The sequence below is a fragment of the Canis lupus genome, chromosome 13 (assembly GCF_048164855.1).
Source record: "Canis lupus baileyi chromosome 13, mCanLup2.hap1, whole genome shotgun sequence".
NCBI lineage: Eukaryota > Metazoa > Chordata > Mammalia > Carnivora > Canidae > Canis > Canis lupus.
Window position 1 is genome coordinate 31,923,824 of NC_132850.1, and position 27,777 is coordinate 31,951,600.

The following is a 27,777-nucleotide window of genomic DNA, read 5'->3' on the forward strand; positions in this document are numbered from 1 at the left end:
CAAGATGTCAGCTTTCCTAAATCAATTTGTAAATGTAATGTGATCCAAATAACAACAGCAAGCTTTTTTCTGGAACTAGATAAATTGATGCTAAAGTTTATACAGAAAAATAAACACAAAACGAGTCAGGAAACCACAGCAAAGGAAGAACTATGATGGAGACATTAGCTCTACCAGACATTAAAATGTACTGCAAAGCCTCTATGAATGAAACAGTGTGGTATTGATACATGAAAAGCCCAAAGGACTAGAATAGAAAGTCCAGAAACCGGTCTAACTACACACTGAAATTAGTATATAATAATGATAGTAACTCAGATTACTTGACGGGGTGGGGAAGCCAAAATAAGCTATTTCATAGATTGTGTGGGGATGGCTGGACAGTTATGTAGACAAAGGTAAAATCAGATCTAGCCAGCCCCCATACCATATAAAAAAAACTCCAAATGGATCAAAGACATAGTAACATACAAAGTAATTATAATATACAAAAACTAGAAGAAAATGTAAGCCAATCCCTTACTGGAATATAAGGAAAAATTTTCTATGACTTAAAAATACGAACACAAAATTAATCTGCTACATGGCAAAACACACTGTAAGCAAAGTCAAGACATAAATAATACGATGAAAGTACGTGCAACATCACAAAAAAGGGCAACTTCCCCTAATATATTAAAAGAAATGTTTTTAGTATTAGAAAAAAATTCCTATAGAAAAATGAGTAAAAAGTCACAATTCCCAAAAATATAAAAACAGCCCATTAAAAACAGGGAAATGTCACTTATAAGAAAAATGCAAATGAAACCCTAGAGTGAAATACCATCTCTTATGAAACATGTTAACAAAAATTCAAAAGCTGAGGGATCCCTGGGTGGCTCAGTGGTTGAGCGTCTGCCTTCCACTCAGGGCATGATCCCAGGATCTGGGATCCGAGTCCCACATCAGGCTCCCTGAGAGGAGCCTGCTTCTCCCTCTGACTGTGTCTCTGCCTGTGTGTGTCTCATGAATATATAAATCTTTAAAAAAATTTCAAAATCTGGAGGCTTTGGGGAAACAATGAATTCACCAGCAATGTATGCAAAATGTCATGGGGCAGTTCCAAAATACAGTTGCAAATTTTTGACAGTAGTCCCACCAACAAGTGGGTCTAGGCTCCCACCCCTGAAGACAGTAGACTTTGGGGCTGCTTCCACCAGCAGAGTACCACCAAAGCAACACCACCGTACTCAAAGTTAGGTTATAAAAGTCTGTGTAGCTCCTGTGGCTGTCTGGGAAGGCTCACTCTCCTGACCCGCCCTCTGAGAACTCAGACTGCCAATTCTGTGAAGAACAGAGACCATGTGTACACATTCTGGATGACCGTCTGAACTGAGCCCAACCTCAGTCATCTCACTCCTGGCTGAGTGACGGTGCTGCCATATAACTGTAGACCCAGTGATGTGAGACACCCCCCTGCCACCCCCCACCCCCCCCCGAAGCTCTAGACACCATGGGCCAGATCTGGCCAAGAAACTCTGCTCTCCCCTGCCCAAACTCCTCATCTAGATTTTAGGAGTATAATAAAAGGACTGTTCTATACGATTAAGTTTGGTGTGGGCTTGTTAAAAAGGAACAAATAACCAGAACACAGCACATCTCTGTGGAAGGGAATCTGATAATAGCTAATAAAACTACTATTATTTACCCTCCATCTCTGCAATCTCGCCTCCAGGAATTTACTTTGAAGGTGTAACAATGGGAAAGTACATATGCACAAAACTATTCACTGTAGCATTATCTATAACGTCAAAATGCTGGAAACTACCTAAATGTTCAAACAGAGGAGAGCGGTTGCATAGAGAAGAGCACAAACAAACAGAATACAATGCAGCTATAAAAAAAGAATGGGGAAGATTTCTGCAAGCCAGTATTGGAGGGCTCTGCAAGATATTATCAAGCAGGGGGAAAAAGCAGAGGGTAAATAAAACATACATCACGTTTTGCATTAAGAAGAAGTAAAACATAAATAATTCAGCTTATTTGGGAGAAAAGACACAAAGAATATACCAGAAAATAAGAAAATTAGTTACTTGCAAAAAAAGCAAGGGTAGGAGGGCTGAAAGGAAAAAAAGAATGGACAATTTTGAGTATATATTTTTTTTAAGATCTTATTTTTTTAACTGAGAGAGAGAGTGAGAAAGAGAGCTCCAGCAAGGGGAGGAGCAGCGGGAGGGAGAAGCAGACTCCTTGCTGAATGGGGAGCCTGCCACGGACTCCATCCCAGGACCCCAGATCATGGCCTGAGCCGAAGGCAGCCGCCTAACTGACTAAGCAACCCAGCCGCACCTTGAGTACACATTTTTTATGTGTAGTTTTGACTTTTGGAAGCATACTCCTGTTCTGCATCTTTAAAACAAAATTGAAACAAAATGGTTGGGGGAGGAGCTAAAACTAGAAACCTAGGTAAAGGAGCACCCAATTGTATCCCAAATGAATAAAGGGGCCACTCTGAAGGGGATGGGGGGAACCCCGATGCAAATAACTTTTAGACAGTTTTATTTTTACGGTCCAGCCTTAGAGTCTGAGGACAAAATGGAGTATGAACAAATCTCAAACTTCTCTCCTACCTGTTTCTCATAGTGGCACGAATATAGAAGCTCTTAAACTGTATTATGCATACAACAGGACTGAGCAATGTGTTAATGTTGAAAGCTACAGTTCTCACTGTGCAGAGAGACCAAAAAAATGGAATGAGGGAGGGCAGAGAAGAACAGTGTGGGCTAGACTGCAGGGGAGCAATCAGTACGAATTCACAATTTCACACACACAGGTTCATACAGATGAAACACACACATCGACGACGCCGTGTGCATGTTTATACATTTCCTAAAATACAAGAATCTTTAAGCATGAGAGAAATACTGGTCATTCACATAAGACTATTAAATGAATTAGGACTGTTTTAACATCCAGCAAAAACTGGCCACACGGGCAGCCCGGGTGGCTCAGCAGTTTAGCGCTGCCTTTCAGCCCAGCCCAGGGCCTGATCCTGGAGTCCCGGGATCGAGTCCCAAGTCAGGCTCCCTGAATGGAGCCTGCTTCTCCCCTTTGCCTGTGCCTCTGCCTCCCTCCCTCTCTCTCTCTTTTTCTCTCTCTCCCTCCCCCGGTGTCTCTCATGAATAAATAAAATCTTTAAAAAAAAATGGCCATACCACAAGAAAAGCACTTTTGAAAAGAAATGTTGGTAACTCTGTAGCACCTAATGACAGAACTTGTGTTCATTCTCTAATAGCTTAATTAATCTTCTCTTGGTCCATTTGAGACTGATGGGATAAGGAAACTTGGCACGGCTCCCCCTCTTTCCCTCTTGCCTGCTACCCTATATTAATGTAATGGGGACTCCCAGACCTCAGGCTAGAACTAGCAATTGAGCTTCATTTCAGAATTTTGTTGATCATGTTTGTAATCCCATTTCTATGGGAAAATTATTATTATTATTTTTTTTATTCATGAAAGACACAGAGAGAGGCAGAGACACAGGCAGAGTGAGAAGCAGGCTCCTCTCAGGGAGCCCAATGTGGGACTCTATCCCCGGACCTGCGATCAGGCCCTGAGCCGAAGGCAGACGCTTAACTGCTGAGCCACCCAGGCGTCCCTTAAGTTCTAAATAAACAAAAAATGAACTTTTGAAGGAATACCCAATTTTACTCATCGCCTACACTTTAACACAAAAATTTGTTTAAACTAAGTAAACATTAAATTCTGAGCTTCAGGCACCACTCTACCTAATTTAAGATTTTTCATTATAGCATCTGCCCTCTTCTCTTGGGATAGTCTTCAAATTTGTAGATACAATTTAATAGAATGGTAGGAAATACCTCATCAGGAGGAGAGGGAGACATTTCAGCAAAGATTTGAAGGAGATGATAAATATTCTGGGAATTTAATCTCTTACTAACAAAGTCTGAAAGTCAGTTTTCCTCCCATAACAGACAACAGAAATACTTGCTTTCAAACTCCAATCAAATACCATCTCTGTAACTCACTGAATTGAGAGTAACTAGAACAGGGAATAAGCAAAACCAACAATATTTCCTCAACATTCTATTTCCCACTGCAGCCCCATTCTCATCACTCCCATCTCCAAAGAGACTGCTCCTAAAAAAACAAAACAAAACAAAACAAAAAACAAAGAGACTGCTCCTTCTATCTTGGAGGCATTCTTCAGCAATTTCTCTCAATCCAAACAGGATATTGAGCATCAGAGATTCTCAAAGTTTGGTCCCCAGAGCAGCAGCATCAGCATCCCTAAGAATTTGTTACAAATACAAATTCTCAGACCCACTCCAGACCTATTAAATCAGAAATCCTGGGGGTAGGGCTCAGCAGTATGTTTTAGCAAGCTTTCTAGGTGATTCTGATGCATGCTAAAGTCTGACAACCATCTTTTCTCTTTAACTGTCAATTTGTGTTCCCCGTTATGGAGGAATCGTGCCTCCTCAAAATCCATTATGTTGAATCACTAACCCCCAGTGTGACACAGCCTTTGGAGACAGGGCTTTTAAAGAGGTAATTAAGATTAAATAAGGTCATAAAGGTGGGAATCTATTCCAATAGGACTGATGTCCTTATAAGGGGAATAGACATCAGGGATGTGAGCACAGAGAAAAAGCCACACGAGGACACAAGTCAACTAGCTACAAACTAAGAAAGGCCTCAGGAGAAAACCAAACCTGCTAACACCTTGATCTCGGACTTCCAGCATCCAGAACTTTGAGGGAAAGAAAAAAAATTCTGTTTTGTAAGTTATCTTGGCCTGTGGCATTTTGTTACAGCAGCCCTAGCAAACTAACATATTCCCTTTTTACTTCAAACGATATTTAATTTTAATGCTTTTTCTCTCTAGGTATGAAATGAAAACACTGGCTACTGTTAAAAGGAAATTCTCTGAAATTCCCTTAAGCATCTATAAAACTCGTTTTTCAACTCAATCATTCACCCTTTTTAGATGATAAGGATTTTATACCCAAACTCCCTTGAGAAAATAAACCAGAAGCATATACCAGCTTAAGTTGTTAGAAGTCTATTTCCGGGCAGCCTGGGTGGCTCAGCGGTTAAGCGCTGCCTTCAGCCCTGGGCCTGATCCTGGCGACCCTGGATCTAGTCCCACGCCAGGCTCCCTGCATGGATCCTGCTTCTCCTTCTGCCTGTGTCTCTGCCTCTCTCTGTCTCTCTCCATGTCTCTCATGAATAAATAAAATCTTTAAAAAATTAAAAATAAATTTAAAAAATAGAAGTCTAGGGGACGCCTGGGTGGCTCAGTGGTTTAGCACCTGCCTTTGGCCCAGGGCGCGATCCTGGAGTCCCAGGATCGAGTCCCACGTTGGGCTCCCGGCATGGAGCCTGCCTCTCCCTCTGCCTGTGTCTCTGCCTCTCTCTCTATGTCTATCATGAATAAATAAATAAAATCTTTAAAAAACAAAACAAAACAAAACAAAAAAACAGAAGTCTATTTCCAAGTACAAAATGGTGTGGCTTCCATCCATGCCAGTTGAACTTTGGTCTACTCTTTTACTAGACCCCGTTCTCTTGTTCCTTCTTCTACCCCTGAATGCCAGGTAACTAATACACTTTTGAGCACATTCACTTTTAGCTTGTAGTTAAGGGTATAAAAAAAAAAAAAAAACCACAACTGTATTTCCTCTTTTATCCAACGTAATGGAACACATAATTAAACCTTCCATATAATCTCCTAAAAGGATATGTTAGCAAAAATGGTGCTACATTGAGTACATTCTTTATTAAGAACTACTGACATGTAATAAAAGGAACATTAGCTAACCGATCACATTCATAAACAACCTAACCAGCCTAAGAACGAACACTCTACAGGAACAGGCCTTTTCCACGTGCTTTACTACACCTACATGGGTGCACAGCATATTTGTGTTCAATTCGAACACGGAACTACATGATTGGGAAGGATTTGGTGTTCCAAGTGTGTGATGTGTGAGTGCATAGATGCACATAGCGAATTTACATCAGCTAAACTGACAGTAAGTGCCACTATTGTGGCTGCATATATACTAAGAGAAAACAACTGGACATCCAAATAAAAACATACACCTGTCTCTACCATACAACCATGATTACTTTAACATTATATCTGTTGGGGTTACTTATGTTTTCTAGAAATACAAATTAGACTATTTGAACATACTGAGTAGTGGCCAAGGAAGTGGTCAATCTAATCACCCAGTCTCTTCTGAATACTAACATCATTTTCCTGAAAAGATACTACCACACAAAATACCTTTCTAAAATGAGATAAAACTCTCATTAATTAGAACTTAACCTGAATATTTATTTAATGAGATAATTTCTGCTCCAATTTAAAGAGGCAGTCAAGTTTATAAATGAGATCCCTTTTAAAAATATATTCCAAGTATTCTTGGGAAAGCATAAATTTAACTCAGTACATGATCTGATGAAGAATTGATGGTAAAAACTATGAAACTGGGGCACCTGAATAAAAGAAATGTTAAGTTTTATCCCACATACCCTATTTGCTAAGAGGAAAATATTAGCATTGGGGGGATAAATTTAAATAAGGGATTGAAAGAAAAGTTATCCAGCAATTTAATTTGCTAGATTTTATAAATTATAATACTTGCTTTTACAATGTTTAAACAAAAACATGCTTCACATATCTGGAATCCACTCAAAAGATGTCAAAATAAGAAGGCAAAACTCATATAGTGCATGCAAGATCATTCCATCAATTTAGTCACATGCAGAATACTAAGTCAGATGTGTTAAAAAACAAAAAGTCCAAAACATATAAGAACACTCTTCTTCTTCCAAATAAGTAAAGGAAAACAAGGACCATACTGCTGACCAATTGCAAAGCACCTATATAAGTACCCACCTCATTATACGTTAGACATCATTAGATCAAAATCTTTGGCAACAATCTAACCCAAGGAGAAGAGGAGGCCCTCATACAAGGTCTTTGTCTGTTCCTTGTACCAGAGGAACTTCTAGCATTTTCTTTCCTTCAACCACTGAGGTCTCATTTTATGTTAGTCTTCATTACTGAGGATAACTGAGTGAACTATAAGGGAACAGTTAAAGCCTATTAGTTGCACAAATTTTTAAGGTTATAAAATATTCGGAGATTGACATGAGTTTCTGCCAACTGTTACAAACTGCAGAATAGGGAAGTGACCTACAAGGATCAGAAGTCAGAGGTCAAGCTCTGGACCACTCAAGTTCATGAAAGCATTTCATCCTAAATCTTGCTCATTTAGCATCACTATTTTCAATAAATACGTGGAGGAACAAGAAGTTTGCATATATACAGGGCAGAGGCTACCTGCCTTATCCAATATTGACCCCAGGACCCAGTGTAGTACTTGAAACTATGCTTAGCACAACATAATTTTAATCCTCACCTATTACTCTGCTATATTAGTACTTCAATTCATCTACCTTACTCAGCTTTTCATAAATCAGTTCAGGAGATACTTATTTTGAGTTGCATCTTCATCTCCTATCCTTTCTTATGCACAGTGTACACAGTATTATGCATACAGAAGCTAGGCAAATGTATTCTAAATATTAAATGCCATTATAGAATAGTATAAATACAGATGTTGTGATAGTCTGCACTGAATTTGAACTGATCCAATGACAAACAAGCCTGGAATTCACTTTTTGAATTAAATTCTTATTGACTACTTGACTTTCTATAGTGTAAGCATAAAATGGATAGAAATTCTAGTTATGAACTTTCTAAATACTTGGATTCTTTCTAGCAAGCATTTACTGGACATCTAATAAATCCAGACCCTGCCCTAGATGCTGCTTACTATTCAGTATGCCTATAAATTAATAACTGATATTATCAAACTACATATAACACATACTACTTATTTTTATACCAATACTTAATAGCCTTATCTCATCCTAATAAGGCTGCCAATGCTAAAAACATCTCGTACAGTCTTATTCTGAAATTTCCTTTAGAGCCTACGTCACTTTTCAAAGAAAATATCCTCAAAAGCAGCAAATAAAGATCTTTCATCAAGAATAATTTTGTAAATAAGTTTCATTAATAAGGTGGATGGCTCAAGGAAACTGTTGTATACTGAGGCAAGTGTCTGTGACAGATATTTTGTTAACATGGAATTTCCAGGATCAGTTCAGAATGTCAACATCCTAAGCCTAAATGGGTTGTTCACACTTGTGAGATAAATTCAATAGAATTATGCTTTTTTAAAAAATTAGTAAACATGTTTTTAAACAATTTATCACTTACAAGTTTTGACATCAGCAATTTCTTGGATCTTGAGTGTTAATGTTTTTTCTACTACACACCTTAACTTTCCCCCCTCAGATAGCATCTGAAATACCACATTTCATCAACAATTATTCTTTCCTCCTACTACTACTGCTGGAAGCATAAATTGTCCTATTAAGGTCAAGATGATATCATGACTTCATTGTTTGTCACTTTAAATGTGTGACACAACCTTTCCACAACCTAAGCAAACTAGACTTAACTTTGGCTTTTGCAGTCAATATTTAGAGTAAGAATATACCAAATCCCTAGGCTCTTATACATTTTTCATCAAACCTTAGGTAAATATATAAGCACTTCAAGATTCATCCAAGAACATTTTAATTCCAAGAAAAAAAAAATGTACCTCTTGACATCACTTTAAACTTCTAGTAACAAGTCAGAGGCCCAAGAGTGTATTATAGCAGAAAGGGGGAGGCCTAGGGAGATATGCAGGGCCCACATATCTTCCTGGCCATCAGCATCTGGCCAGGTAAATGGACTCATGTCTCTACCTACCATTACCTGACTCGGAGGGCTCCTACACAGACCGACTGCTACATGCTTCTGACATAATCTATCCTAACTATAAAAGAAAATCAGATGCTTTATGTTCATGGCCTCAAATATTAAGCCAGTAAGTCCATTTTCTTTAACTAAGGCAGTGGTCTGAAGTCCGTAACTGTTACTGGGTACTCACACACTTCACGTTAAAGCCCCTTATTTATGCAGCAATATCAGCTTTAAGATACTTGCCCTAAGCTGAAACTTAACCTTAGAAAGACAAAAAAAAACTTTAAATATTTTACATAAAAGCTTCCAACAACATACCACAAAATTATCTTGGACAACTCTACAGTCAAACATAATTAAACTAGCAAGTAATCACTGAGGAGTACTGCTCATTTTTTTTAAGACCTATAATGTGGCAGGTACTAGGTGTTGGGAATGAATCAATCTAGACCTCATTCCCTTGAAGAACTCTGTCTATGAACTTGCAAACAGATACAGATAATAAATAATATTTTAGAAATGCCATATTTTCCTGGCTCAAATATATTTCAGGAATCATTCTTTCCACTTCCCAGCATTTTTAGCCTATAAAAAAGATAATTCTACCCTTTTTTCCACATTGAATTGATGGGAATTTGAGTCCCTAATTTTTGTTTTGAAAAAATATTTCAAATATCTGTAATTAAAAAGTAACACTGAAACCAAAAGCTAGTGTATACAGATTGCTTTTCACACACCAGGCAGGGCAATTAAAAGGATCAGAATTTGCCACCTCTCAGAAAAATCACACAGTTATCAAAGCAAAGGGTAATGTTTCTTTTTTTATGCATTAGCACTCCAAGTTACTACTACATGAAGAACCAAAAAATTTTTTAAAAACTTAAAGACCGTTATGAAATTGAGTTTAAACAATAGGAAATGCGAACAAAACCTATATACTTCACTAAGTTTCAAAGTTACAAGTCAACTGCAAGATGTCAAGGAGGCTAAGATCTCAGAACAGAGGTTATAAAAAGCAACATGTTACCATGTTATTTGTTTATTTATTAATTTTTAGAGAGAGAATATCATAAATAGGCTCCACGCCCATCAAGGGACCCAACAGGCTCCATCTCACCACCCTAAGATCATGACTTGAGGGGAAACCAAGAGTCAGATGCTTAACTGACTGAGCCATCCAGGCGCCCCACCATGTTGTTTGTTATTCTTAAGCAATGGCTAAAACGATTTACATGACTTGTAACTCAGAAAAGGCTTGGACTCAAATTTTTCTTTATTGAAGAAAGTGGAATATTCCTATAATATGCTCACGTCAGTTAGTAAAAGAGTTTCTGTGTATTTTTCATTTTACTCCCCACAATTATTATTAAATCAATTTATTTCCTAACCCATGTTTCAGAATCAAGAAAATATTTACTTAAAACAAAGTAATGGCAACCAACATGGAAAGGACCTTGCCTAGGGAGGCTGGGGCAATGCTTCATCAAAGAATGAACTAAAGTGCCCTGAAGGAAGAGTAGTTATTTTGTAATGTGAGGAACTGAGGCAAGGCGAGCCCGATGTACAAAGTATGTCACAGAATAATGAGCAGACTGGGCGAGTGGGTAATATAGTAACAAGTGCTGTATGAGTATGACTGCTGGTGATTGTGGTGACAGCAACGATGGGGCAGCAGAGGGCTCACAGTCTCACTTGGACACCAGGGAATTCAGTAAGTGCCAGGAAAGCAGTAGCTAATTTTTTGGACAGGTTGGGAAGAATTCACAAAGGAGTTTCGCGAGGAGTCCTAAAAGACAACTAGTCCGGGGGCGCCTGGGTGGCTCAGTCGGTTAAGTGTCTGCCTTCAGCTCAGGTCATGATCTCAGGGTCCTGGGATCGAGCCCTGCATTGGGCTCACTGCTCAGTGCGTCTGCTTCTCCCTCTTCCTGTGTGATCTCTCTCACGCTCACATAAATAAAATCTTAAAAAAATAAATAGTCCCGACGAGACGAGTAGCACAGAGCTATTGTTTTTGAACCAAATTCTCTATGACTGTTTTTTTCCTAAGTTTGGTGAATTGTTATCTTTGATCTTAAAAATCTCCTTATTTATTGTCAGAAGTCAATTTTCAATTCTTTCCTGTAATACTGGCAGCAGCCTGCCTCTGAACCATCTTTCCAGTTTCTCCAATTTTGCTCTCATCTTCAGTGTGCCAGGAAACCAGTTATCAAAATGTTACAGGAATAATTTAAAATGTTAAAGAACACACCTATTAAACACCTAGAAGTGAAGTGAGGCACTGAGAGTTTTGATGCATGGACTTCTGGCTTCTAAGAGGACTTTTCTGCCAATTTCCTGGTTCTCCACTTGTTTTACATGGTTCAGGAAGCCAGATAAATAATAGCCTTCAGGCTAGGAGGGAAATTACTCCACACCTCTCCCCATTCTTCTAGTCTCCTTCCTCTTTCATTCCTTCCCCTCTCAGAGGCATTCCAGATAGCAATTAGTCCAGTGATTTGCATTCCACAACAAGACTGCCATTATTCACCGACCTTGACATTATAAAATGCCAGGATATAGGTACTTTGGTACATTTTATCATTTTACACCTACCACTTTTTTAAGTAATTAAGAGGTAGTCCTGAAGAGAAAAAATAACACCTGCTTTTAATATTCAAATACATATATAGAAAGATGTATAGCTACTAAATGTTAAAAAGCTATAATCAACTAATCTGCCCTATTTTTCCTCCTCTATCACATCCCACTTCTGTAGCTATCATCTTAAAGTTCTCAAGGCCACCATAATCTAGCATCTTTTGAGGACTCCCAAATCCTTTCTGTACACATACAGCTTTCAGCTAAACTATAATCCCTAGCTAAACTATAATCTCTCTAGACCTCCCAAAACCACTCCAAATTTCTTCCTTTTTGACTCCTTTGGGCATCTGCCTCATGGGGTTACCAGGTGTTGAATACATTGGAGAGGCATGGCCAAAAAAAATCTCTTCAAAAAAGTTTTCCCTCTTCTCAGGACAAAGACCTTCACCAACACAGCCTCCCTTAGTAAAACATTTAATTTGAATCCACAGATATCCATCAGGAACAGAGACTGTAAGGGCAAGTCCAGGATTATGACACAACCCAAAACTGATAGCCTGGCTCTCTACCTTGGCCGTATGTGGAATTACAAGCAGAGCTCGGCACAACTCAAAAAAACCTCCAAAAATAATAGTGACAGAAGGACAGAGATCACTATCCAGAGTTCTAAAAATAGCTCACGGTGGTAGCAAAACTATGGAGTTCCAAAAACGTGACAGCTGACTCTAAAATGTCTTTCTTCTTTAAATAAGAATAACTGGAAACAATCTATCCCCATTCATTATAGGAAGAGATTAAAGACCACGAAGGGGACATGTGCACACACTTACATGGGTTCCTTGGAAGCACACAGCACCTGATGAATCACCACATAAAAAAAGAAACCAAGAAAGAACACTGGACATGGACTGAGGCCGATCTAAAGCTCTGCATAACGGTGTCTCTTCTTGACAGGTCACAGTTGGTACTATTTAGCACAGGGATCACAAAAATATGTTCTGAAAGAGTATATTCATCCAAAATCTTAAATTTTCCACTCAAAGTCTGAGAATTTAAAAAAAAAAAAAAAAAGTTTAGCTACAATGTCATAACCAGAGCCTGTTAGGACACCTTCCCAAAACTCCAAGGTTTTATTTTATAAACACTACTACCAGAACTTCCACTGCTGGGTATTAACATACATTCCCACTTAAAACTTACTTATATAGTTTTCTCCTCTGCTTAAAAAAAGATACATTAATCGGTAAACAAGCATTTTAGAAAAATAGAAGTGACCTCTATTTCTATGGGCTTCTAAGTACTCTATTCCACTTAGTAAAATCTATCTACCCTACTCTTAACAGTAAGGATAGCAGAACCGTTACAGAAAGAATTAAATTTATATATAGTATGGTTATAACAGAGTATTTCTCATCATCAACAGTGTCATTCAGCTGACATATTATTTAGCCAAACTTAAAAGAAATAGTGTCTTGTGATAAATTCTTACCACAAGCACATTACAGTTTCTAAAGACAGACAAAAGAAGCATTTTACTGGAGCCCAACGTCAGTGGATTCAAGCTTAAGACTAGACACAAGATGTTCATTCAAGAGTCATTATGAACCTCACAGGTATAAGGCACTGTGCCAGGGGCGAGCGATAGGAAGATTAACAGTTCCCGCTCTCAAACTGAACATCACACAGAGGTGTTAAACAAGTAAACAACAAAATGTGAATTTTTAAAAGCACTATGAGAACTTCAAAACGTAAAGCAAAAACCTGGGAGTGAATGGCATAAACTGTATGTATAGCAAGAAAAGACAGAGAATCCCAAATACCTAACAACCAGCCTCACAGAAAGAAGGCTGGAAGAAAAATTTTAATGAAGAGATAACAAACTACCAAACTCCTTTAAACCCAGTAATTACAAAGGATATAATCATGGATGAAGATAAAGATGTTTACTGGAGAATTATTTAACATAAGAGAAAAATTTAAAACCCAGATATCTAATAACAAGGAAATTAGCCATACAATGGAGTATCACAGTCATTAAAATGATATGAATGGAAAAAATGACATGAGAAAATGATAGTTTTTTATTTTTTATTTTTTTATTTTTTTTTTTTTTTAAATTTTTATTTATTTATGACAGTCACAGAGAGAGAGAGAGAGAGAGAGAGAGGCAGAGACACAGGCAGAGGGAGAAGCAGGCTCCATGCACCGGGAGCCTGACGTGGGATTCGATCCCGGGTCTCCAGGATCACGCCCTGAGCCAAAGGCAGGCGCCAAACCGCTGCGCCACCCAGGGATCCCCTGTTTTTTAAAAGCATACAACTATACCTACATTATCTCAAGCATGTTAATAGGTGTACAAATTTTTTAAAGGATCAAAAATAAACAGAGGTAGGATCATGAGTGATTCTGTTTCATTTTTACATTGGTCTATATTCCCCAGACATTATACCTCAGTGTTATTACATCTTTTTTTTTTCCCTTAAAGATTTATTTATTTATTTATTTATTTATTTATTTGAGAGAGAGAGAGAGAGAGAGGGGCAGAGACACAGAAGGAGGGAGAAGCAGGCTCCATGCCGGGAGCCCAACGTGGGACTCGATCCCGGGACTCCATGATCGCGCCCTGGGCCAAAGGCAGGCGCTAAACCGCTGAGCCACCCAGGGATCCCCTGTTATTATTACATCTTAAGTTGGTTAAAGTTATGTAAGTCACTGTATTTTATGTTTCCCTTTAAAACCATTAATAACCCTTTTCATTTTCAGGAGTGAATTATCTCATCCCAAAATTCCACAGAACCCATGCATTTAAACAGATTAATGCTTATAAATTGTGTAGAATACTTGGTGGGTAGAAAGCAATTAATTACACAGGTATTCACTTTATTCAATAATTGTAAATTCCCTTTATCTAAGTCAAAGTCACTACTGTGTTTTGGAGCTGGTCCTTGGGACCTTGGCAAAAGAATGTTAGTTTTTCCTCTCTGAATTCTAACATCTCTTAAGAAATGATTCCTATCTCTCCCCCAGATTCTACTTCCTTCACAGAAAGAGCAAAAGGAAAAAATACAGTCAAATATCAAGGAAGAAATTCAAATATCAAGTTCCTCAATGGGAAGACAGGAAATTAATTAAGGGAGTAAATTTTGAAATATGGTTCATTCTTAAGACACACCTACAAGAGTGTACTCCTTAACAGACTTATTAAAGTGTCTCTCACAAGTCAACATTCCAGGAGATTGTACTCTCAACACCAAGCAGAACATATATTTATCCAGATGAAGAAATGGAGAAATCACGTACCAGACTCTTATCAGGGAGAGCACTCTATAAAATTATTTGGGGAAAAATGTCTTTGTAGGTTTTTAGGAGTTGCTTGGGGTGTGTGTGGAAGAGTGGAGGTGCAGTAGTGGTGGTGGTGGTGGTGGTGTGGAGGATCTAAGGAAACTCAAGAAACCAAAGATGGCAACCACCTGTTAATAATAAAGGAATGAGGAACATAATAAAGGAATTTGAACTTGCAGAGGAAGACTTGCAGAAGAAATAAAGGCCCTTGTGTCATTGTGGACTGTTTTATTTTCAGTCAAGTCCACATTGTTCACTTACGTTTTTTTGTGAAAATTGATTCTTTTACCCAAAGTAATATTGAATTCTGCAACTAAGTTGCACAAGACCATAAACAGACACAAGAACTGAATTACAGGTGGCATACCTGGGCTATCCACACATACAAACTTAGTCCATAAATGTATTCACTTTCAGTCTTAACAAATGACTATGTGAATAACATTCATTTAGAAAAACAGTTCTAGGGATCCCTGGGTGGCGCAGTGGTTTAGCGCCTGCCTTTGGCCCAGGGCGCGATCCTGGAGACCCAGGATCGACTCCCACGTCAGGCTCCCGGTGCATGGAGCCTGCTTCTCCCTCTGCCTGTGTCTCTGCCTCTCTCTCTCTCTCTGTGACTATCATAAATAAATAAAAATTAAAAAAAAAAAATAGAAAAACAGTTCTATAAGGCTTTTTTTTTTTTTTTTTTTTTTTTTAGCATCTCTTTTAGTTTCCCTACTCCATTCTCCACTGAGAGGGAATGGGGAATAGGTAGGTGTTGTTTGTTTTAGTCCCTAAGTCCATCTCCACGAATAATCCTGCCAGTGCTACAGCTCACTTTCAGGTGGTATCAGTGGCTATCTACACCATTCTTCCTCCCACTCCCAATACAAACAAAAGTGTTTCCCAAAGAACTTTATCTAGAACATAAAAAAACAGTAGTTTCTAGAACAAAGAATCTACAACTCAAGAAAGGCCAACAACCTAATCACAAAAAGTGAACAAAGATCTGAATGGACACTATATGTGACTGGAACCCAAAATGTCCATCAACAGGTAAATGGGTAAACATATTGTGGTATATCCATACAAGCAAATCCTTATCACCAATAACAGAAATTGAACTCTTAATATATGCAGCATTGGTGAATTTCAAGTAACTATGCCAAATTAAAACACCCCAAAATAGCACATACTGCATGATTTCCATGTACAAGAAAATTCTAGAAAATTCAAATTAATCTATGACAGAGGGCAGATGAGTGGTTGCCTGGTGAAACAAGGAAGGACATAGAAAAGGGGAAGGGAGGGAAGATTACAAAAGGGCACAAGAAAAATTTTAGGGGAATTTTAGGGTTAGGGAACCTAACCACAGTGATTATTTTTCACTGCAAAATACATATCAATTTTTAACTTTAAATATGAACATTTTACCATATGTCTATCACTCAATACAGCTGTATTTTTTTTTTTAACTATGAAAGAAACAAATAGGACTTTAAATAAACTAAATAGGAGTTCTCAACTTACATGTGGAACTTTCTATGGAGTTCACTATAGGGGATCAGACTGGGACCTTTTAAGATTTTTATTTATTTATTAATGAGAGAGACACACAGAGAGAGGCAGAGACACAGGCAGAGGGAGAAGCAAGCTCCACACAGGGAGCAGACCTCGATCCCGGGACTCCAGGATCAGGCCCTGGGCTGAAGGCGGCGCTAAACCGCTGAGCGACCTGGGTCACCCAGACTTTTTTTGGACAAACCACTCACACGCACAGAGAGCCAATTCCAGAATCTTCAGGTCCTTTCCCCTGAGCTGGTCAGAGTCCTCAGAGAAGAGACTTCAACTCTGGCCAAAAGCCTGAAAGCTAAGAGAGGGACGAAGGCTGGGAATCTTAACATTAATATGTAAACTCACACATTCTCACATTTTAGTATATTTTTGGTAGGGAGCAGAATTAAATGCAGTTAAATTCCACTTCTTTAAGTAGAAGTCTTAGAAATATATATATATATTGAAAAGCTAAACTATTTTCATGAATGAAACACAGTATACACAGATGAAACATCAAATGATGATAAGCTAGTTAAAAAATCATTAGAAGGCAAAGCTTAAAGAATAAAGAATTAAATGGCTGAAAATTCAGGGCAGAGTGGGGAGACACCTACAACAGTCGAAAAAAATGTTTTAAGTTGGGGCATCTCCGTGGCTCAGTGGTTGAGTGTCTGCCTTCAGCTCAGGGCATGATCCCAGGGTCCTGAGATCAAGTCCCACAACAGGCTCCCCGCAGGAAGAGTCTGCCTGTGTCTCTGCCTCTCTCTCTCTCTGTGTCTCCCATGAATAAATAAATAAAATCTTTTAAAAAAATTTTTAAGTCAAAACTTCCAAGAGAAACAGTTAATAAAACTCCTTGATCTTATATTTTGTACTTTTGGGGGAGGTAATAAGAACACCCAGTGATATATCCAAGGTCACTTGGCTTTTTACTGGTGAAGATAAAACTCAAATTTAAATCTGGAGAAATCTTAACATCACAGAGCAAAAACCCAAATCAGAAATTTTCACGTTCAGTCACACATACCACAACGACATAGGAGTATCATAACATAAAGACACACAGGCTCCAAGAAAGACGGGTAACCCAAGCAAAAGGAGTGAGGAAGCAAGAGGTCCAGAGGCAAAAGTGGATCAGGTAAGTTCCAGCATTCAATTACATATAGTGGAGTTTAAGCCAAAGGCAGGTGAATTGAAACTTTACCCTAAATCCACTCCGCACCCAGAGAAGGGTTGCCTGATTCATGTTTGTTTTTGATACCAGACATTCTGAGAGGTTGATGCTAGGGGATCTCCCTTTCCTAGACCTTGCCATCCTCTCCTCTTTCCCATGTCACTGTCTGACCTTCCCTGTATTTTGTCCTTTACTTGCACCGTCGCCCTTTCACTCTATAGTTCTCCACTATGGTGTTGTCAGGACTGTCAAAAGACCCTGGTTTGTGATTCACTTTTTAAACAAAGAGTACTTCAAACATCACTCACTTGATTTTAGGTGTAAGTGAGGAAGAAAGAATTATGGGAAAGAAACTGAAAATTACGCATAACTCTAGGTAGTAGCAGGGCAGCACGGAGTATGTGCCAATGTCATCCACGTGTCCCAGCAGAAAAAGATGATGCCCTTACCCATTTCAACATTTACTAGTTTTTTTTTTTTTTTAAGATTTATTTATTTTTTCATGAGCGACAAGACACAGAAAGAGGCAGAGACATAGGCAGAGGGAGAAGCAGGCCCCTCACAGGGAGCCCCATGCAGGACTCGATCCCAGATCCCAGGATCACGCCCTGAGCTGAAGGCAGATGCTCAACCACTCAGCCATTCAGATGTCCCTCAACATTTACTAGTTTCATTGATTTCTGCCTTCACAGATTTTTTTTTCCACTGTCAAAACCATTCCACGCTCCTCTTTTGATCAGCAATTTTAGTATTACTATCGCCATGTTAAAGTAGAAGCAAGTCTTATAATTCCTTCTAAAATACTAACTTTACCAACAATTAAGTCTATACGGTTTACAAGGGCTAGAAGAACAATCACTGGAAAATGAATGAGCTCTGGAGAGCAACTTTTCTCAAGTGTTAATATAACAGCTTATATGCTACATCTATATAAATCATCAATTGCTTGAATGTTTGAAATTACAACTCAAGTATTACATGACCATTGAACATAAATGATGAAGTCAAGCACAGGCTTTCCTTTCTTGTCCTAAAGACAAAAAAATAACCACATTATACTATGCTTTAAACTTCAACAGAGACCATATACCTATGCTTCTTCCTGATGCCTACAATGATCCTGCACCAGGTCATAAGCAAAGAGTTCATTCTCAGTTCATGGAAAAGAACCTTCTCTTGGAAAAATTAGAACCTGCAGCAACACATTTAAGAACTTCACTCCCACGGTATTTCTTTAAAAAAAAAAGAAAGAAAAAAAAAGATTTTTTTATTCATGAGAGACGGGGGGGGGGGGGGGGGGGGGGGGGGGGGGGCAGAGACATAGGCAGAGGGAGAAGCAGGCTCCCCGTGGGGACCCTGATGCGGGATTCCGTCCCCAGACTGGGGGATCATGACCTGAGCTGAAGGCGGATACTCAACCACTAAGTCACCCAGGCGCCCCTCCAACAGTATTTCTAATAAAGAGCAAAAATAAGAAAATCATAATTTAAATTTTAAACCATAATACATGCTTCAAATTATGGCATCTTACCTCATGCAATATGCTAATGAACTACAGATCAACAAACACATCTTAAGAACTTTCATCCTGATGAAAGATGTCACAGAACAGAAAAATGAAATTGGTCATTTTAAGATACAAATTTTAGGTAGTATAATGATTCATTACAGTAAGAATAAAACCTAAAAGAAAAATTAAATACTGAACTGAAATTAAGAAATGGAAGGCTGGGATGCCTGGGTGACTCAGTGGTTGAGCGTCTGCCTTCAGCTCAGGTCATGACCCTAGAGTCCCAGGATCGAGTCCCACATCGGGCTCCCCGTGGGGAGCCTGCTTCTCCCTCTATGTCCCTGCCTCTCTGTGTCTCCCATGAATAAATAAATAAAATCTTAAGGAAAGAAATGGAAGACTTCCTATATAGAAGCTAAATTCTACTGTTCTAGCAACATTCTGCGAAGTACAGCTGTCTTCCAAAAGTAAAACAGGTTATCCTAGGAGTCCATCTAGGTTAAAACTGCAAAGGTAAATAAAAAGACTTCAGAAATTCACACACACACAAAAATTCCTCATCCTTATCTGTTTCACCTTAACAAGGCAAGCCACGCAATATCTAAGTCCTAAATCAAAAATGCCAAAAAACACTGACTGGACATTTGCTAGAAAAGTCCTATATATCCTAAGGAACCCACGGTCTTATCTCAACTCCTCTATATTATCTCCAAATGAAATTAATGACAAAAAAGCAATTTATAATAAATGGAAGTGTATGACCCAGACTACAAATACAGAAAAATTCAAGACAGGAAGTTAATGAGTGATGACTGAGGAAGGTAGACTACTGCTGAGTTTTGAAGGATGGAAACACTTAGGCAAGAGCAAGGGTCTTATCAGGTGAGAGGAAAACCATAATGAAGTCACAGCAAAGGGAATGAGAAGAGCGTATACAGAAGACTACATAAGACTTTATGATTGTCACGCAGTGGGCAATCGCCAGCACTAAGTTACTGCAGCACTGCTCTCACCTCCAGGAAACAGGATTTATAGTTTGACCTATGTGAACAGCACCCCCTCCAGGGTGTGGTGAAACTGTTAAGTAATATAGAAAAGTAACAAGTGGGATGATCCACTAAAACGGATTGTGTGAAGGGAGCAAAGCATTAAACACATTTACATAGATTCTGTCCATATTAGCAGATTAAAGGATGGGAGAAGAACCGACCAGGAAAACTGCATAAACCAGCAATCTTGGGATTTTGGTTTGTCCCTCTTCCCCTAAAAGACTCCTTATTAACATTTCTTAAAAGTCAGTGTTCTAAGCACTTCGGAAAATAAGAACGACTTTATAAATGGCCTTCAGAGTAAAGCTGCATGTTGATAAAGAGAAAAATGAGGAGCCATTCAAAGTTTTACTGAAGAAATGACAGCAGGAAAGCTATTTAAAAACAAAAATAAAGTTCTGGCACAAATATGAAAGACAGATTAAAGCAGCAGATCTGAGGATTTTGAGAGTAAAAGACTGTTTAATATCCTTCTGGGACAAATTCACGGAGTTAGTACAATGAACAATAAATCCACACTGTTAATAATAACCAAGTTATTTAAAAAGCATCTTCTAAATAATAAAATCCTTTTGAAGATCTATTTTGCAGAAAATATAACTATTCCTTCTAAAGTTACCAGGTCTTTACAGTAGTCATACCAGTTTACAGTTAGGCAGTATAATCTCAGATTTCACAATGTAAGCAAGCACTGGTCCATTCAAAACTATCTTTATTCTTTCCCCCAGAGGCCCAGGTGACAGTAATATTATTACAAAGCAGCTATCCTAGAAGTTGAGATCCCATATTGTTGGAAGTTATTGCGCTTAGAAATACCAAATAATATTTTTGCCAAAGAATTAGCTAAAAACACTGCATATTGTTTAAAATAGTTAACAGTATCCCAGGAAAAATTTGATAAAAAATGTTCCGAAAGAATATGGTGAAAAGTTTACCCATAGTTTGTCTGGATCTCTCTCTGCCAAAAACTTTCATTAGTTTCGATTTCCATAGTCATTTGTAAATTATAACCCATGATTCCTAAATATATCCTAAAGCACAGCCAACAAGCCAAAGCTTTTGGAACAAACAACAAAAAAAATGTTCAACACAGTCTTGAAATGGGTTTACTTTGAAATTAATTTCATTATTAAAATGCATTTTAAATGCAGAAACAGGCTACTCACTGTTATAATGAAGCAAAAACTCCTATTTTAAGACTGGTCTTAAATAGAAAATAATTCATACGTGGTATATAGTATTAGATAAAAAGTTTAAAAAGTCAAACCAGTTTACGTCAGTCAACTGGACCTTATAGTTAATTGTCATACAAACTGTTATTTAGCTTGTTAGTAAAAATTAGTAACTTCTGTTTTAATGCATAGAATAGTAAATTATCAATTAGCCTTACATCATTAATATTATTGAAAAATCATTAGGCACTAATCTGCTGTTAACTGAAATTCGTAAGGACTACTACTTATCCACAAATTTATGTCCTTTTAGTTTGAAGAAACATCCAAAGCTTTTCCTCCTAACAAAAAATAAGAGCTAGACTAAAGCACAGATATTCAGCGCTGTACTAACATAATATGCATTATTTTTACCAAAATAAGTCCACATGTTCAAATCACTTGGAAATGGCAGACAGGAGGGCATGAAAACAAAAAGAGAAGAACATTCTTTGTCTAGGAGTTTACAATGCCTGATAAGTAACTTAATAAATAACCACAGATGGATCTTCTGAGAGAAAACAGTGAACACAGATAACAAAAATATTTTCAATTTATCAGGTTTACAACTGTCACAAAAACCACCAGGTCCACAAGTCAAACTTGGCTACAAGAGTCAAAACTACATGAAAGCACTAACTCTGCAATATTCAAAGTCAAATAAATCAACAATATTATTAAGGCATCTCTACTATATAACTTGACTCTAGTTATAAATTTAACATGTTTCTCAAAATGCAGACTGCTGGGCCCCGCCCCAAATCTGCTGAATCAGAACTGCAGGGGCAATGCCAGGGAATCTACACTTTCAGTAACTCCCCCAGGTGATCCTCAGGCACACTAATGGTGAAGTGAGATTTATAAAAGGCTTTTGAATTTCAGGAACTAAAATCTCCTCCTTTGGGACCTTTGTAAATTAAGTGTCATTACAAATTAACATTTCAAAAAGATTTATGTAATACATATGTTTGGCAGAAAAACAAGTGCATTTAAAAAAATTATAGCAGGAATTAAAAGAAGAAACTTTTAGTATAGGCCATCTTATTTTTGACACATGATTTAAGACACCCCCAACCATTTCAAAGACCAACAGGTCTTTGAAAACAAAATTCCTTACTTAAAAACAATCCAATCTACAATATTAAAAAAAAAAAAAATACAGTACTTCAAATATGTTCAAATTCATTTTACTCGGCTCTTAATAAGTAAATCAGGGTATGAACTGTTTACATTATGCCAAATATGAGCAGTAGATTATATTTACAAAGCTAAACCCAAATAAATCTGTTTATAGTCCAGTATTAAATTTACTCTGGTCAGAAACTGATTTTTCATAAACTTACATAACTTTCACAGACGTACATAAAAACATGTATTATGGAAAGAGCAATGGAGCAAAAACAAGAAGCCACCTAGAGTCCAGTTCTGGCTAATCCGGCTGCTAGCTCTGTGACCTTAGGGCCTAAACAAATCATTTTACCTATCTGGGATGAGTGGGGGAAGGCACAAGGCACAACTTCTCTATTTTACTCATCACACAGGACTATTTATTGTGAGACTCAAATGAGGTAGTATGTGACATATTCTGAAGTATTGTACAGCACTTTATAAACCAAAAGTATTATTACTAAGAGAGCAAAAGTTGAGAGACACGTATCTTTAGGAGCCTGCTGGAAAACAGACTATTACAGAAACAATGAAAAACATAAAAATTACCTTTCAGGTTCCATTAGATATTGGACATTGTTGTGTATTCTTGTAAATTACAAATAAAATACACATGAATTTCACTTCGGTTACCTGTGAAATGTCCCCGTTTCTAACAGATCTCATGCATAAAGATAGAAATGAAATCAGATGGGCCACCAATTGACAATTGTCAACACTAGTCAAGAAGTATTCTTTCTCATATTTGACAATTGCCATAATAGTCGTTTAACAAAACAATGCATTTATGTAAAACATTTGTAAAAGCTAAAAAATAAATCTTTTAAAAGTCTTTTCATCTTTAAAAAAGTTTTCCCGTAACTACTGAATCATCTGCCTTCAGTGTTACCACAGATTCTATACATCCCAAAGTAAGCTACTCACAAGTACCCTTTTATATATTAGGACACCTACTAGAAAATAATATTCCCCTCCAACTGGGCAAGTAAGGTCTTAACTAAGGTGCAAAAATTTAATTAAGTTTCTGCTTCCTGATCTTTACTTCTTTATTGTTTTGCTCATTCATTACAAAATTCAAGAATTATAAAGTGAAAACAACCAATTTCAACTGCATGTAGATGCAAAAAAAAAAGAGGTAAATACTTCTTTGGTTGTACATAAAAGACTGATAGTTGTAATTGTCCTTTCCTCTTAAAACCTGTTGACCTATACAACTCAGTGCACATGGAAAGAGAATGCTTCATTCACAACGGATGTCTTTCAGAAAAGGCATTCAGTAAATTTAACCCCCAAATCAAAGATTCTATCAAATGATGCATAACAATGTAGAATTACTCTGCATACATCACCCTAATTGCTCATATAATGTCCTAACATGGTGCCATATTACAGACTAAAAAAAGCCTAAGCTACTCTTCATCTCAAGTAAATGTTTTATTCAATTTTAATTTAATAAAGCACCTACAGCTTAATAGCTTATGCTTTACATCCAAAGAAATTTTATATATGAAGAAATTACAAGTGTTCAATTAAAACCTAAATGCATATAAATGGGCAATAATACCTTGCGAGCAGTAAACTAGTAACTTGGACACTTCATTCATCCATTCATTCATTCATTCATTCATTCCTTGAGAGCTAAATCTTGGTTTCTTCATGTCACATCCACAGTCACAATTATCAAACAGTATCCTGTGCCTAAAGAGAGTGTACCTTGAATTTTTGGTTTGGAAGAGAGAGGGACAGGAGTGAACAAGTGGGCAAGGAAGGAAATCTCACCAATTCAGCTGTCACTACAGCATTTATCTTCTAAGCATTAAAAACTCCATTTATTTTTGTATGAGATGCATTTGAGAGGAGCCATATATAGAAACCACTTTTCCCAACATGGTCTTTACTAAGTTCGAATAGAAGTACTCCTGCTGGAAGCCCCTCATTTGTGTCATTTAAAAACAAGTAATTGTAGAACTCACAGTAAAACCATAAAAGACAAGCTGTTGGAAGATGGAAAAAAAAAAAAAAAACCCTACTATATAACCTTACTCAAGGTTAATAATTTCACAGATTTTTTGCAGGCTTCCTGTAGAATCTGTCAATAGCACATAAGGTAAAAACAAACAAAGGGTAAAACTACTATCATGCTGGTAGGTACCTTGATTTAGTGGCTATAGCTGGATTTAAATATCTATTTATAATGCAGCTATTTCCTTATTTCTCTTCCTAAGTAGGTCCAGACTATTACTCCTATTATCATAAGCACAAATCAAAACTAGTTTCTCACCTCCTCTCAAAATCCTACATTAAATCTCAAGCTTCAATAAAAAAAACCAAGATCTCCCATATAATTGGAGGAATCCCCCATTAATACAGAAAAAGACCATTTCACTTTATACGTCCAAATGGGGATGTCATAGCGATAGCCGCTGTCATGAAAATCAGGAAGGCGTACACTGAATTTTTACATTTTAATAAAAAAAAAAAAAAAATCACGAAATTTTTTAAATTAAAGGTGGCGCTCTGTCCTCAACTCACCCGCCGATTGTGACTCACTTTTGCAGACTATATGGTAGGAAATAACAGTTACTTTTCAAAGATCTTTGCAGTTACACCCAAACCAAAATCAGGACAGAGATCCACCCTTAATTACAGCAATTTAACTGTCTCATCCAACGCAAGGTAGAAACTAAAACGTCCCCCTGAAATCATGGCTGAATAAGCCCATTTCACACACTAGATTTTTTTTTTTTAATTTTTTTTAAGACTTCTTCTAAGAAAGACGTTTCTTAATCTACTTCAAATTTGAACTCACCGGGATGAAAAAGATAAAAAGGGAGGGGGAGTACCCAAATGAAACGCACAAGTACAAAAAGCAGATTCTCCTCCAATCCCTCTAATTCCCCCAATCCGCCTCTGCCACACACAAGGACAGGGAGCGCCTGGGGAAGGCAGGCTAGCGGCAGGGCAAGCGGTGAAGGCCCTCTCCTGACTCACGTGGGCCACCATCCAAAGGGTTACACACCCTCTGCTCCAGGACAGCCTCTCACAAAGCAGATCCTTAAAAGTACTTCTTATTATAAAATACACCCACGTTGAGCAAGAGCTTTATTTTAAAATAAGGCTGTCCTCAGGTGGGGGAGGTTAAAACACAACAAAGGCTTCCATGTTGAAAGACAGACAATCCGGACACATGCATATACCTACACACGTATGAAAAAAAAAAAAGGAAAAAAAACATCCGTATAACTAATTCATCGTGAACAGCAATCGATACCGACAGGAGCCATTAGATTATTAATAAACCCAGAAAAGTAGCATGCAGAACAGCCAGGGGTGATTGCTCGCTGCGCTCGAAGCCCAGGCAAAGGCAAAAAATAGGCGTGTGGCGTCGGGTCCAGCGCTCCTAGATTTAGAGCCCCCCGCCCGCCCCCGCGCCCTGCCCCCCGCGCCCTGCCCCCCGCGCCGCCCGGCCCCGCCGCCCCGCCGCCCCGGGATGCGAGCACCCCCAGCGCCCGAGTCCCGCAGAAACTGGTGAATGAAACGCGCACGGAGCCCGGCCCGGCGGCCGCGGCGCCGAGGCAGGGTCGCTCACCAGCTCGGCCGCCAGGGCCGCCCGCAGGACCGGACCGAGGGAGCGCGCCCCCCGCCCCCGCAACCGGAATGCGGCTCTCTCCTCTCGACCCCGGCCAGGAGCGGGCGGAGGACGCACGGTGTTCCGTGGCGGCGGCGCTGCTCTTTCCTTTTAAACTAAGTCCAGAAATCCGAGTCGGAAGCAACCGTGCACATCCTGGGGGGCCAGGCAGGAGACGCCGGGGGCGGGGGGGGGGCAGGCGGCTCCCTAACTCCCGCGGAAGCACCGTCCGGGGTGACAACGCATCCATCCAGCAGCCGCGGCCAGGGGCCGCCCGGGGCCCCCGCCCGCAGCCCGCCGGGCGTCCGCGGGGCCGGAGCTGGGGATTAGAGGGTGACCCTCCCGGGGCGCGGGGACACAGCGCCGGGCACCGCTGCCCTCAAGGTCACCACGCGCCGGGGCGGGGGCGGCCGGCGGCACGATGGGCTCCGGCGCGGCCGAGACGGCCGGGGCACGCGGAGCAGCGGCGGGTGTAGACACGGAGCCCCGCGGCCGGACCGGCGCCGAGGAAGCCGCTCACCTTTCCGAGCGCCCGGGGCGGGCGCGGCGGGAGCCAACCTGCGGGAGGCGCCCCGAACGCCCCCGCCAACTTCTCCCGACCGCGCCGCAGTCCGCGGGGCACCCGGCGGTCAGGACCCCGGCCGCCGCGCCCCGGCCTCCCCCGCAGGTGACCCGACCCGCCGCCGCCGCCGCCGCCGCCGCGGGCGGCCGGCAGCCGCCACTCACCTCGCCCGGCAGCAGGAACCATTTTCCGAGGGGGGGAGGCAGGGGAGGCTGCAGGGGGGTCGGGGGGCCGGGCGGGAGCGCCGAGGGGCAGCGCGGAGCTCGGAGAACCGGGGCTCGGTCGTCCGCCCGCCCGCAGCCGCCTCGCGGGGCTCGGGGCGCCACGCGGAGGAGCGGCTGCACCTCGGGGACGGGGCGGCCGCGGAGCCCAGAGGCTCGGCGTCCACCAGCCGGGGCTCCCTACTCACGCTGCACCGCGAGGAGGCGGCGGCGGCGGCGGAGGAGGCGGCGCCCAGCCCGGCCCCCGCCCAGAGCCCGGCAGCCGCCGAGTGGCCGCCCGCGTCCCCGCAGGACCCGCCTCCTCGGCTCCGCAGAGCCGCACACAGGGCGCGCCGCGCTCAGCACGGGCAGCTCCGCCAGCCTCACGCCGCCGTCCGCAGCGGCGGCGGCGGCAGCGGCGGCGGCGGCGGCGGCGGGCGGGGTGCGGCGCCCTCCGAGAGCCCCGCGGCCACCCGCGAGCGCACGGCCGAGCACGAGGGGGGATGCGCAGAGCCCCGGGGCAGGGGCCCCCGTGTGCACCGGGCGGCCCGCAGGACGGCCGGGGCAGGCAGGGGGAGGTGAACGCTCACCCGTTCCGGTCTGGCGCTCCCTTCCTTCCACACCCACACGCCGCCCGCTCCACGCTGGCGGCGCAGCTGCTCCCGCTGCCACTGCCGCCGCCGCCGCCGCCGAAGCTCGCGCCGCCGCCGCTGCCGCCTTGGCTGGGCGCGGTCACGTGACGCAGCCCGCGGGGAGCCTGGGGGCGGGCAAGCGCGCGCGCGCCGAGGAAGCGCGGCTCGGCCGGGCGCTGGGAGCCGAGCGCCGCGGAGAGGGCGTTTAAGGGGAGGATCCGGCGAGCGCGGCCCCGGCTGGCGAGCGCGCGCCCGGCGAGGAGAACTTGCCGCGCGGTCGGGAAAGGGTGTCCGGAGCGAGGGGCGGGGGCCTCGCGCCCCCACGCGCCCCTCCCTCCCTCCCTTCC

At 40.8% G+C, this 27,777-nt stretch overlaps 1 protein-coding gene across 5 annotated transcripts in view; it reads right to left on the minus strand.

The window, feature by feature from the left end:
• The window catches only part of ATP2B1 (ATPase plasma membrane Ca2+ transporting 1), a 128,474-nt gene extending 100,928 nt beyond the window's left edge, over positions 1 to 27,546 (minus strand). For 4 of the 5 annotated variants that reach the window (XR_012005785.1, XM_072773034.1, XM_072773032.1 and 1 more), the window contains exon 1: positions 27,389 to 27,546. The gene's annotated coding sequence lies outside the window, so the exon portion shown is untranslated. Of the gene's footprint in view, positions 1 to 26,762; positions 26,893 to 27,388 lie in introns of those variants that run through there. The other variant, XM_072773033.1, reaches the window with a different exon arrangement.
• Between the last annotated feature and the right edge of the window lie 231 nt (positions 27,547 to 27,777).